The 13854-nt window shown below is 31.9% G+C and overlaps 1 protein-coding gene across 4 annotated transcripts in view; it reads left to right on the forward strand.

Annotated features, from left to right (window-relative positions):
* Nucleotides 1-13854, forward strand: part of LOC143345521 (dual specificity calcium/calmodulin-dependent 3',5'-cyclic nucleotide phosphodiesterase 1) — a 441802-nt gene that overhangs the window by 132573 nt on the left and 295375 nt on the right. The window lies entirely within an intron of this gene.

Here is a 13854-nt window from a genome sequence, read left to right on the forward strand (position 1 = left end):
TCGCGCAACAGGGTCTTCGCTCATTTGCTAATGTATACACAAAATGAAGTGGCTAGTACTACAAGTTTACTCTGTTTGAATGGATACCGTGTTTCAGCTATCGAATACCTATAAGATCTCTGGAGAAAATCGTTCCGATTCAATGCCTGTGCATCTGCACGTGAGGGAACAGTACGCGAAATTCACTGCGTTCATTGATCCATGAATAAAGCTCGCAAAGTCGACCGACTTGTCCTTGTTGAATGCTACAGCTTTCAACGAATACGTGCAGAAAGGGAGCCAGAAAGAAATACAGAGTGGTGGAATGTGCGCACACAGACGCCGCAACTTATTCGATTCGAGTCACGTATTTGGAACAATGACTTATGTTGTCCTTTGACAAGAAAGTTTTTATCTCGATTCGATTTACCGACGGACATAAGTTCTCGTTTTGGCCTTTCATCGACAGTAACGTCGAGTCATTATAGTAAACAAGTTGCAGAAAGTACCATTGCACGTACCAATTATTTATGATTAATAACTGTAGCTTTGTCAAGGACTTTTATTATATAATATTTACGTGAAGTTTTCTTCATTGATTAATGTCTGATGTACTCTTTGCAATCCTCAACTAACTGAATAAGTAATACTCAGCTGTATCAAAGTATAATAAAAAATTACGTTCGAGGCACGTGTCACGGTGTTAATCTTATTTTACGACATCTTTTTGTACAACGATGTGTTTTACGAATACACGAAAGCCGAAAGAAATGAAATTTTTATAAAAGGAAAGTTTACCGATAACCTTTCCATGAACGTGGACGTTTAACGTTAAACCTTTTATTAAAGTTCACAAGACATAAGTTCTCGTTTCGTCTTTTCATCGACAATAATGTCGAGTCATTATAGCAAATAAGTTGCAAAAAGTATCATTACACTATCAATAATATTCTTACATTGTAATTATCTATGATTAATAACTGTAGCTTTTTTTTCTCGAAATTGTGTCACGAGCCCTCGTGGATATTCTTGTAAACTATGCCGTAACTTCAAAAGTTTCAGAACCACTGCCCTAAACAGTTGCACTTCGAACTTCGATGCTTACGTTGAACTTTGAAACGTTGTTACCATTCGCATAAGCACTTAAAGTGCTCTTAGCTTCGAGAACGTGTACTCTGACCTTTGCGAGGGCCAAGATTATTAGCCACTTTGATCTTCGTAACGGCCACAATCGTCGGACACTTAGGCATTTACGTTGCTCTTCAACGGACGTTGGTATTTCGTACTCCCATAATGCTCGCGACTGTCTTTAACAACGCTTTATTGTCATTGATATTCGTTCATATAATGTTAAGTGAAATTTATCTCCTCCCCCATAGTATGGAATAAATAAATTTTTCTGAGGATAAAACTGAAATATTAGGTCATCCCATATATTCGTGCTGAGTTTTGTACTACAAATTAAAGTAATATTTCAAACATGTCATGGAAAAACAATAAACCGTTTCTCGTCTGAGAACTCCTTCCTCTTCTTTTGACAAAGCCATTATATCGTGGCTACAAAATTTCTTTGATTTTTTATTAAAATCTAGTTCAACGCTGTTCTTTAATACGTTGATTGCCAGACTAAACCCTTCAAATTGTCCACGAAAACGAAACTTTATTTTTAGACAATTGGAAACCAGCATACCCACAATTTGTCATAGTACTTATCTTTATTCGTTAAAATTTAAGAGCTCTAATTAGATTTATTTTCTTTAACATCTAATCCTCAGAATTAATTTTTTGAACTCCTTACTAAAAAATATCATATCGCCCATATGTGGGCGATGTAGCAGTCAATGTGTCAAAATATTGACATTTTCAAATTGTTCTGAAGATTGTTGTATACGCTCCATTTCTTATCTACAGTTATTAAGTGGTTCAGGTAGGACTCGGTTTTATTATATATTACACAAAATATTCATGCAGTCTGACTTGACACAATATCTACTATATCTGAACTGATAAATTTTGTTTCTTTTCTGTTAAATTATAAATTTTATCCTCGTCAATTTAAGAATGTCAGAGAGTTGAAGAGATAACACTCTCAGAATTTGAGAGTGTGATCTATGAGTTTGTGTATACTTGTAATTGCGTGGCAGTGAGGATCCTTAAAAATGAGCCAGTGGTAGTCGATCGCAATGTGTTTTGGAGAGAATTCCATTTGAGAAAGTTTCGAGAAGATTGACCTATGTGGCGAGGATATGCCATTCGTGTTTGAGAGTTTGGCGAACATTAACGAGTTAGAGTTAGAGAACAGTGATTAAGATCTAGACAGTATCAGAACAGCAGCGAGTATTAGATACATATTTAAATGTAATTTAGCGAATTAACTGTTAAATATATTTGTTATTAGTAATAGTTTCAGAGAGACTTTTTCTATCTAAATATGCCTATTAATCAAACATTTCTTCAATAATGTAAATGAATTTTTATCTACTCTTCGTAAATTTAAAATCAATGTGTAATAATTTTTCCAATGGGTTTAGATTCAGACGATTCATGAGAACATTTGTTTCACATTTTTCAATTTTTGTAATTTTTTTTTGTTTTCATTCACTAAACCGTTGTTCACTAAACCCAAACACCGTTGCATTTGAAGAGAGTTCCTTTATCAAAAATAGGGAAGTTAACATTATAAGAAAAGAAATATCATTTTTCTTAAATTATTTCAGTAGCAAGAGAAATGCTTTTAGAACATTGGCGCGTAATGTGTAATTCAATTTCGCGAAAGCATCGTAATGGTCAATGATATTAAATATTGTAATTTTGTATTAGTGATTTTATATTCTGTTCCTTATTTTAATAACTTTATTTTAATATTTAAACGCTATTTAAAGAACAATCACGTTTTCCAAAGATACGTAGTTCCTCGACTGTCCGTATTATGTGAAAATAAATAGGCCAATTGTCTTTAAAAGGCTTTCAGCCGTCGTCTACAGGTTTATGAATGCTATATTGCGACGCAGTATCGTCAAACGCGAAAATTGTACGAAATAGTTAAATACGAGAGAGTTTCGCGGTGCATTTTACGAAATGTCGGGTGCAAACTGCTCTTTTTAAACGAGAATAAAACAAGCAAATGTTGGCGATGCAAAGGTGGTCAACACACCGAGAGGCTGTTTGCTTATCTTGGAGCGGGGTCACAAATGCAAATAACGTAAATTATTTAACGTTGAGCCGAGCTTTGACGCAGAACGGGGAACAGAACTAATGCAATCTGCTATTTACAGCTGGTCTCTCAGGGATAATGTTTGAGTAAATTAATTAATTCTTTCCTCGTGATTTTAACACATTGTAAATAGTTTAACAGAACCTCTATAGTTTTATATAAAATTTGTGGTGCTTAAAACAGTCCAAATGGGAAACTAGCTTAATTTCAGTGATAGAAAAAAATAATTTTACTTAATTTTACTTAGTTCGAAAGAGCAAATATTGTGGCAAACAAAATATTTTTTTCAAAAAACATATTTTACGAGATTTCAAGGTCAGACAACTAATTTAATTACAATTTTGAATTAATCAAAAGGATTGATTATAAAATAATATTTTATTTATACGCATGTATATTTACTTACGTGAAGGGTAGAAAATCTCGAAGAACCATACGATTTACGATGAAGAAGCTTTGATCTGCCCATAAGCGACAAATATAAGAAGAGTAAACATGTTCCATGATTCATCCTGTTCATGCACTAAAGCGTCATCTAAAAAAATAAATAAACAAATTGTTATTACAGTAGTTGCGCATGACGTATTTAAATAGTGTTTGGAACAGTTTGGAACATGCTAAATCGTGCAGTACAAATTGTTTTACTGGAAACGTGTTTAAGGAGGTATTGCTGTCTAGACTGTCAATTTCACGGCCCCATTTGTGATTTTTTTTTTAATGATAGATAAACTGTTTTGTTCTGAGACTTTGTAGATATATTTATTCATCTTATAAGCATGTACAATATTTTTTTCATGGAAAAATATTAAAAATCGTGGGAATTATAACTCCCTTAATGCAATTTGTTCCGTTTTTAACCCGATCGTTATGTCAATTCTGAAACAAACGTCCCTTTCCTTTGTTCCTTTCGTACTCGATAAGACGAAAGCAGAACGGTTGCAATTACGTGGGGTAATAAGCGTGAGACAAAAGGTGAAATGGTTCTTTGCAGTAAGAGGACCCACTCGACCAGTTTTTTGAGGGGTAACATTAGCGGCAAGTGGACGCCAGCGAGCACTTTTATGAGAGAAATGGTAACAAAGTATCTTTTAACCCGCAATTCGCAGGGTTTCCAGTCCCACGCTAGAAAAATGATTTTGCAAGCTTTAAAATAAACTCGACATTTTTCCTTTGAGAGCCACCAGAAAAGAACACTTTCCATAACTAATGAGTCCACATTCGGTAGGAAACGAGAACTCCAGAGATAAAAACGAGTCATTATTATCAAACATTAAATTTTACAAAAACTAGAATTTGGAAAGAAGAATGTGTAGATTTTCAGTTGTATAATTTAAATCGTTTGGATATAAATGTGAATAGAGAATCGTAGTTTCGCGTCTGAAGATTCTGAACTCAAGTTCACAGACGTATATTTATGTGCAATAATTCGTACCATTTGAAATAAATCTCAAATAACATTTTCCACGATTTGTAACAGTAGTCATACTATGAATTGAAAACAATTTTTGTTCAATTTCAAAAGAACTCTCGAAATCTCTGAACCATTTCTATTACATTTTCTAATAATTACCCATACTACCATAATGTTGCTAAACAAATTCAATATTTCGGTGAGACGAAACAATATATAAAATAAACGAAACGTAACATTTGAAAATACATCTCGTAAAAACTAAAAAGAAGTATTTAGAAACGAGTACTTTCAAAGATAAAAGAACGTAATTCGTTCGTTGGTTGGAGGAAACTTAAGTTCTCGACTAATTGGAATTGTACATGATGTAGAAATCAAATTACAGTAGAACCTTCAATATATGAATCCTCCATTATTCGAGTGTTCTATTATTCGAACGTTCTACAATACGAACGTTTTATTATGCGAACAGAATATACATTGTCGAAGAATCCATTATCTTATTGAGAAATTCTTCAATACGTTAACATAAACGTTCCTTATACATTACATATATACATTATATATTATCAATGTAAAACAATTCATATTCCCTTTCGAGCTCTGCCACGTCTATCTTCTATCGTTATTAATTTTAACTATAGTTTTCACTGTCGTAGATAGTGATAGAACTTAGTAATTACGATAGTGCCAAATGATACGAATATTTGTCGAATAATTTTTAATGTTTCATCTGTGTACCAAATTCCATAAAAATCGGAGATTATCGTTGAAATGACATTCCTTGTTATATGGTTTTAAACATCGAAAAAGTTTTATTTCACGTATATAATTAAATATGTTAATTCTATCAATATTATTTTTATTAGTTTATTTCAAGCACGAAACAAACAATGTCAGGAAGATATGTATTCAATTATTCAAAAAGGGTAACTCAACGGTCTTATATTCTTAAATAAGAACTTAAATAAGAAAAATAGAAAAAGAAGAAAGTATTAATATTAATGCTAATTTATTCTTTGGGGGGAATCTGGCTCTCAGTGAAAGTATTGGATTGCTGAAGCAGGTAGAAGTAATTCGAACATAATTCCGCCTCGCCACTGAAAATCTTTCTGACTTGATTGAATTTAATAGACCGGTTCTTCATGATCCTATTTCCGACGCCCTTTAATTACAATATTAATTTTCTGTGAGTTAAAGAAATATTAACGCGTTAAATTCCCTGTGACTAACGATTTAAGTGATTTGTGGCAATTGTAACTAGATTTCACGGTTAAAAATTAACGATCATATTTTACGTTAAGCATGTTTTGAGCCATTTTTCTTAATTGCTCGTTTCACGAGTTCACCCTGCAGCATAAGTTCCCGACACGAATGTTTCATATTTTAATCATGGAACTCATTTTGTGTTTTAGTTATTTGATATTTATTTTGTATTAATTTAGATACAAATTCACTTATCAATATAAATTAGTACAAATTAATTATGCTTGGTTTGTGTTGCACATATCTTATGATAATACGTTAACAAATTAAGCGTAGACGAGAAAATCGCGATGGTATCGCGAAACAGCAATTCATTATACATACAATGACGGCTGTTTAAGTCCGCTGCATTTGCTAAAGCCAACGAAATATAACCAATTAATTATTCAAGCCGAAATAGCTTTCACGGCGATAAATAAGGAACGAGTATAATTAGCTTTTTTTTCTATTTTTTAGCAACCCGTTATTACTGGAATTGTAATGATTACGAACTTTCGCGTGCTTTGCGATTCTTATTCCGCAAACGTAAAGGTCGTAAATTAAACAATTCCGTCGGAAAGGGCATATTAAATGCAAATAGAAATGAACGGTGCAGATTTCTGCTATAAATAGAAGGAAAACGTGTTACAGAAATCGCGCAGAGAAAGGTATCATAGAACGAAAAAATTTATCTCTTTCTTTCTTTTAGAAGGCTTTGATCATTTTAAAAATTACACTGATAACTTACTAAACAACTTTACTATTTCTTGATAAAATCTATCTTCCTCTCTTAATTGTGTGGTAATTCTACTTTTTTCATTCATAAAATCATTGTTGTTATTTAAAACATCTCGAAAGTATTTGAACACACAGAAGACCATATAAAATTTTAATAATACACATTTTTATAAAAAGAAAAGCAGACATAACTTTAATATAATATATTAGAAAAACGTTGGTACATCGTAAAATTATGAAATATTTTAAAAATGTTTCATGTAAACAGTGGTAAATAATAAAAAATTGAAGGTATTCGCTTACTTTTTTAATCTGATATAAAACGAATCACGAACAGAATAAAATACAATTGCTTTCAATGAACTTATGATTATCCAACGAGTATGAAATATGATTGATAGAAGTCTTTTTCATGCCTTTTGGCGTTATGGCTTTTTTGTTATACACTGTATCATCGATGCTACCAGATGTAAATACTAACTATTAAGAGCAAGGAGGTTTCTATTTTCTTCGTCGATTTTCCAAGTTAGAATTCACGACGCATGAAACGAGATTTGACTTCCAGTAGGTCGTCGTAATTACCACTAATTCAGATACACACTTTCGGTTGCACAAAGTTCGAAGCTGCTTCGTGGTCCCGTTTTCGTACAGTCACGCGAGAATAGAATTTTCGGAAGTTCCTAACTCTCGAATTTCACGTGTTCGTGTAATCGGTTAATGGGTTAATGTGATAAAAAATTTATTATAACGAGCGGAAATACATTTCCTACAGCGAAATTCTTTTATATTTGTCCAGATTGTTGCTATAAATGCAATTACTTAGAATTAAAACATACTTAATATTTTATTGGTCAGCTTATCCTCACACAGAGTATTTTACTTATTTTAGCGGAGATTTCTTAAAGTATGGAATCAACAAAACTATAAAAGTTCAGAGTTTTTGGAACATTAAAAATTCGTTTGCTCTAAATAATAGAATATTGGCTGGATGAAGTCCAAATTAAATTGGCGTTAGAGCAATCTGCCTTCTGTAGTTTGGTAGAGATATTTATCTAATCAATATAACATATCGGTTCTGCAGAGAACTTTGTATATATGAATAATTTATAAATACTAAAAAATTATAATTCATCAAAATAGGAAAGAAAATTTATTAAAGTAAATAAGGAAGAAAATATGCAAGCTTCATGGTGAGAAGAAAATAACCGCTGTATGTATGTAGTTATTAGTTAATAATTAATGAATAATTATTAAAAACTACATTACATATTTACATATTAGAAACAAGTTTTAAAAAGTACAAATTATTTTGTAAGATAATTATAAATCTTTTATAGATTATTAGTATAAAACTTATAATTATTTGTTACGTGTGTCTATGAAAACATTAATTAGTAATTTGATCATTTTAATTTGCAAGTAGTTCAAGTAGTAGTAAAATAAGTAGTAAGAAGAGTCATTGACGCTACAGTAGTCAGCGACAGAATTGGTCAGACAGTAGTATTAGTCATTTATTGACGTGATACAGTATTGTGATCGTCATGGATCTAAGAAATAAACTTCAGTTGATTAGTTATGACAATTCCAAAAGTTGACTTAAACATCAAATTTGAAGATAATTAACTTAAACAAACAAAGTATCAAGATACTACAGGATTTAGTGAAATGCTATTTAAATTAAAAGCACAATAAAATACTATTCTATTGATAGCGTTCATCAGAGTAATACAAGCCTAGTTTATTTTAGAATTAGTTTTAGAATGATGTTGCTAGAAGCTCGTGTTAAAACGAATTAAGTATTTTTAAGTCGTTTAAATACATTTTCATTTTGCTCTTGCATTTCCCTTTTTCATTTTTTTCTTATTTTTCCATGATTTGGAAACATGCACCCAAGTCACTAATAAGTTATAATTAAATAATTGAAACAGAAATATTAATTGGATCCTGGATTTTCAATAGTGATTACGATCGTGTTTTATAATTAATGAAAGTTAAATTATATAATTCTGCAAAAATTGCAGAAGGGACACAAATTATATCCATATAGCAAAGATCGAAAAACTGAGAGATTATCACTTTAAAATAGGATTTTTACTATAGCCCTGGAATCTATTAAAATAATGACTTTAAAGCTATATTATACTGAAAAGTACAACTGAAATTTTAAATTGATTGTTTTCGACTCATGTTTTTCGAAACGGTGTACATAATTTTAAGAACACTATACAACCAATTACTGCAAATTGAATATTTAATTTGAATAAATAAAGTAATTCATATTTCATAGTTTTCATAAATATCGAATTTAATCGAGCGATTTTCAAACGTATATAAAATGATCGTTTTGTATTGTTTTTTCCATTTGGATAAGTTGTTATTGAATCGTGTAGATTATTTACTGAAACAATATATCGTTTCTGCAATATACAACTCACTTATACATTACAATACTTTCGAGTATTGAAAAATTCTTGAATATGCATTATTTTGAATAGAAAAATGATTTAAGATCTCTTTTTCAAAAATGTGTTTCTATAGCTTAAAGCACAAGGTTTAGGCGTGTTCAATGTAGACTGTCCCCTTAAAACACTCCCCGTTAATATCTAATTTTCAGACTAATCAATATTTTTTAATAAAAATTTGAAAAGAATTACTGAATATGACTCGCTTTTTGGGCCAACAAGGTAGACATCCCCATCAATACGCCTTATTTAGTGTATAAAATAATCATGGCATATATATTTCAAAGCAACATTGACTTAAAAAATAGAAAACTGAAATATCACTGAAAGTATTAGTTTCCAGATATATGTTTACATCATATTTGTAACATAGTTTTATTCAATATAATCTATCAGTCCTAGAAACCTATACTCTGTCTCATTTTCGTACACATGGACTTTCTACTTTTGTATGTACTTTTAATCAATTTCTACAGTTTTTTTGCGTTCACATTATAAAATTGTATACTGCAAGTGGTATGAAAAGATTAATTCGTGTTCTAGTTTCTTTTAGTAATCATTTTAATTTGCATTTTGCTTAATTCAGAACGTTTTTGACCTCAATTTCCAAGTTATCTTCAGTGAAAAACGAAAAAAAAACAATAAATTATTTAAAAGCAGAAATTAAAATTTAAAAAAAGTTTTAAATAAGGAGAATGCCTTAATCGACTGTAATACAAAGTAATGTATTACGTTTACATTTGAAAAAATAGATATGGTCTGTACATTTAATTAATAATCTGTAATATTTTTAGGTATATAGCCCTTAAGTAGTATTTGATAGCATCGCTGTAGGGGACGTAGAATATCAAACTGCGGAGCATCAGATGCCTTTCTTAAATGAAATTTATACACACAGTATTCCTAAATACGCTCAACATACACAAAGCATTATTCCAGAATACAACTCTTGTTATCTATCCCTTTCTGCACGCAAATCCAGCCTAGTCACGTCACCTTCAGAATAGGCTTAAATATTGATTTCCAATTCCTCTTGCGAGTGGCGTGCTATTCTTAACGTTTATAAATATATCGCACTGAACAATTCCCCCGCTGGACTACGAGCATAAATTTTTAGCAATATCATAAAGAAAATATTCATTCCGCGAATTTTCCTTTCACATTTCCTCCTAGACACTATTCTAATTTAGATTCATCGAAACATTCCAACGTCTGTTGGAAGTTTGTAGAAATTCTCACGACTTCAGATCCGCAAACACAATTCCAACATATTTTTCCTGGCAAACTTTCATTTTTTTAGGTGTTCACCATGATATCGCGTAAGATTTGTTATTTAACGACTTGCCACGAAGCCGTCCATGTTAGATTGGTTAAATAAGATATTATAAATATCTACTAATAAATTACTTTTAATTGATGGTGTATTACATTATGATGAACATAGCGTGATATTCACACTTCTAAGACAAAGAGAAATTCACTTTCAAGTTGTTCAAATGGGGATAGGTTAATGAAGGACTGAGAATCTGGGGAGATTTAATCGAGCGATTTTCGTTATTCGTTAGATAAGCTACCTATGGAGACTAAGCGCTGATATATATTTAATAATAAAACAGCTTAGGGGATGTTATACTCAGTATCGTGTCTTAGACTGATGATTAATGTAGCATGTAAGACGGTTACTGAGGCGTGAACGAACATCTTAAGCTATACCTTTTTAAATCCTTACCGCAAGAGTATTAAAGTCTTCAATCTATGTTCATTAGTTTAAATTTACTCTTTCTTATTTATTTTCGTTCTCGAGCATAAGAAAATGAGAGAAAACCATTTTAAACTCTTTTAGCGGTCAAGTAAGGAGATCTGTAAATAGAAAATTTAACTTTCTGTTGGAATTTTAAACAGAATTTCATTAGTAATGGTACATTACTTTGGTTTTGTACCACATTCCTCACTCTTCTACACACTTATCAAAATGTATTTTATCTTTTGCTTTAAAATAAAATTATTGCAGTAGTATCATCGTTCTCCTACTATAAAAAAAGAATAACTTTTATAGCATATTCGTAAGTTGTTTTATTACACAAATAATAAATAATAATCGATAACAATATAAATCATTTTTTAAAATAATGACTGAAAGAGATTCTATTAATTAACAATTTTTCTACAGTATTTTCGAAGTTGAAAACTAAAAAATCTTCGTAATATAAATAAGTGTTTTTCTTTTCTTGTATGTACGATAATTATCGTACGAATAATTATAATTGCATATTGCATAATAAAATTGCAAACAAGAACTTTATTTAACGAAAAAGGAACTTTCTACAATTTTTTATTTAAAACTTTTTTATTGTCGATATGTATTCAATATCAATACGAAATAATACTTGCGACTAATAGTGAATTTAAAGTAAAAATAGTTCACTATATCGTATTTTCAAAAATGACGAGAATAAAGGTTAAAAAATGATTTTAATCTTTTCAATTTCTTTGTATTGTCGTAAACATATTATTTTTCATAAAAATACTATAAAGAATTATTAGTAAAAGCTTATCTGTATCCTAATAGTTATCAAAATGGAATTGGAGTTATGTCACTGTGATAGTTTCTCCCCTAAACAAAACTTGTCAAAACCAATAAAATTTAACTGTTTTTTATTCTGGTAAAAATATAAGTATCGCTTATTTTTGGATGCTCTACAAAGCTGCAAAGTTTCGTAAAAATCGGGACGAAGGGAAAGTTTACAAATATTCCTTCTAAACCGCATAAGCATGTATAGAATTCGTGCAATTAGAAATGAGAGAATTTCACGCGTTCCCATTGGCAACATATGCACGCCCAGCAATTTCTCAGCAGGAGGAAACGCTGTGGCGGCGTCAAGCGTTTAAATTGCTGGTTTCGCGTTGCAAAGACAAATGGGGATTACCTTCGATATCACGATATAAATCACCCGCCGGTATCAAGACCACTATAGGCCGACAAAGCGCTTTAGTGGACGCTACCTTTGTTTTTAATCCTTGATATACTATCACATACCGATTTCAGTAAGGTCCATTTTAGATAATAAATCGCTCTCTAAAATACTGTGCACGTTTATCGTTAATACAGATTTCAACACAGTCAAATAAATTTCAGTACAAAATTTGTTACAGTGTCCATTATTTCAGCCACCTGAATTTACTTGTAAACTATTTGATGTATACAAAAATATTATCAACAAAAATTGTTTGGTATCTAGAGGAAAGTATTATGCAATGTATAACGTTTGACCATTCAATTATAAATAGTACCGAGTGCTCAATAAAAAACTTTTAAGTTCTATGGAATTGAAAACCAATAATTGCAGAAATATTCTTCAGTAGAGAAGATCAGCGTGACCATGGGACTCTCATTACCGCCACCGCTGCACAAGTAGGGCACGATTCAGACGAGCCGGAAAATACAGCAAACGACATAAGCTAGAATCGTAAATCCCACGACCAACATACCGAACTAACTGCTCTCGATTCCAACAGCTTCAGACTCGAGAAACTCGATACCAATAACCTGTACCTCTCTCACAAGTGCTCAACGGACCACCTATTCCTATGCATATACTACTGTTGGGAGATGAAACGTTGGCACACCACCCACGAACTAAACGACGCAAAGGGTAAAGGGAATCATCTGTAAGTTCCATCTAACCCCCCTCACCTGTTTATGGTTCTTGACTTGTTTAGGGACTTGATTCGTGATCGACTTACCTAATAATAACCAAGAACCTAATAAGTGGAGGGGAATTACGTGAATCGTCGATTCTCCATGCTCCTTGCCCCATTTAGTTTGTAGGTAGAGCGCCAACATCTCGTCCCACTAGCAGGCCCAGTAGGCCCAGAATGAAACACTTCCCTCTCCTTTTCTTTCCTCCTGCTATTTTGCTTACTCCCTCCATAGATCAACCTACCACAATACCACAATTACAGAGTCTTTTCAGCTTCTGTTTAAGTTACTTGGTGTTTTTTCACTATTCTTTTGACAGTATGATGATATATTTAAGTAGTTATAATAATAATGTTGGCGCTGCTTTGCTGCGGATTGGATCCCATTGTCAGAGAAATTATCGCAGGAGGACAAAAAAGCTAGCGGACTCGTCAGTAAGGCTTTCTAGCAGGCCCTGCCTTAGACTGGAATATTGGAAAATCGGTCAAAGACTGTATATACAGGGTGTTCGGCCGCCCCTGGGAAACATTTTAATGGAAGATTCTAGAGGTCAAAATAAGACGACAATCAAGTATACTAATTTGTTGATGGAGGCTTCGTTAAAAAGTTATTAACGTTTAAAGTTCCGACAGTACTGAATTTTTTTCTATAAAGGGAGTAGGATTTCGGGGGTAGGTCTATTCACCAAAAATGATTGTAATTGACCCCCGCAACCGAAAATAATTTTTTTAGAATTAATTAAAAATTTTTTTTTTCGTCAAAAAATTTAAGCACCTACCCCCTGTCGATTTTTCTTAAAAATTCCTTTTTCATTTTTAGTAATTTTGTTTGACGTCCTACAGAAAAGTTGTCTAATACTTTTTTGTAGGTACCCACAAGCTTTACTTCAGAAAAAAGTTTCATTGAAATATATTCACAATTGTGGGAGTTATGGCTGTTTGAAAATTGGACCATTTATATGGGGGTTTTCTCATTTTGCGGGGTCAAGGACCAACTTTTCGAATATTTTTATAATTTGTACATATTCTCCACCAAAATACGCGTAGTTTGCTTTTTTAAACATTAAAATCGTCCAATCCGTTCAGAAGTTATGACGTTTTAAAGA

The sequence above is a fragment of the Colletes latitarsis genome, chromosome 9 (assembly GCF_051014445.1).
Source record: "Colletes latitarsis isolate SP2378_abdomen chromosome 9, iyColLati1, whole genome shotgun sequence".
Taxonomy (NCBI): domain Eukaryota; kingdom Metazoa; phylum Arthropoda; class Insecta; order Hymenoptera; family Colletidae; genus Colletes; species Colletes latitarsis.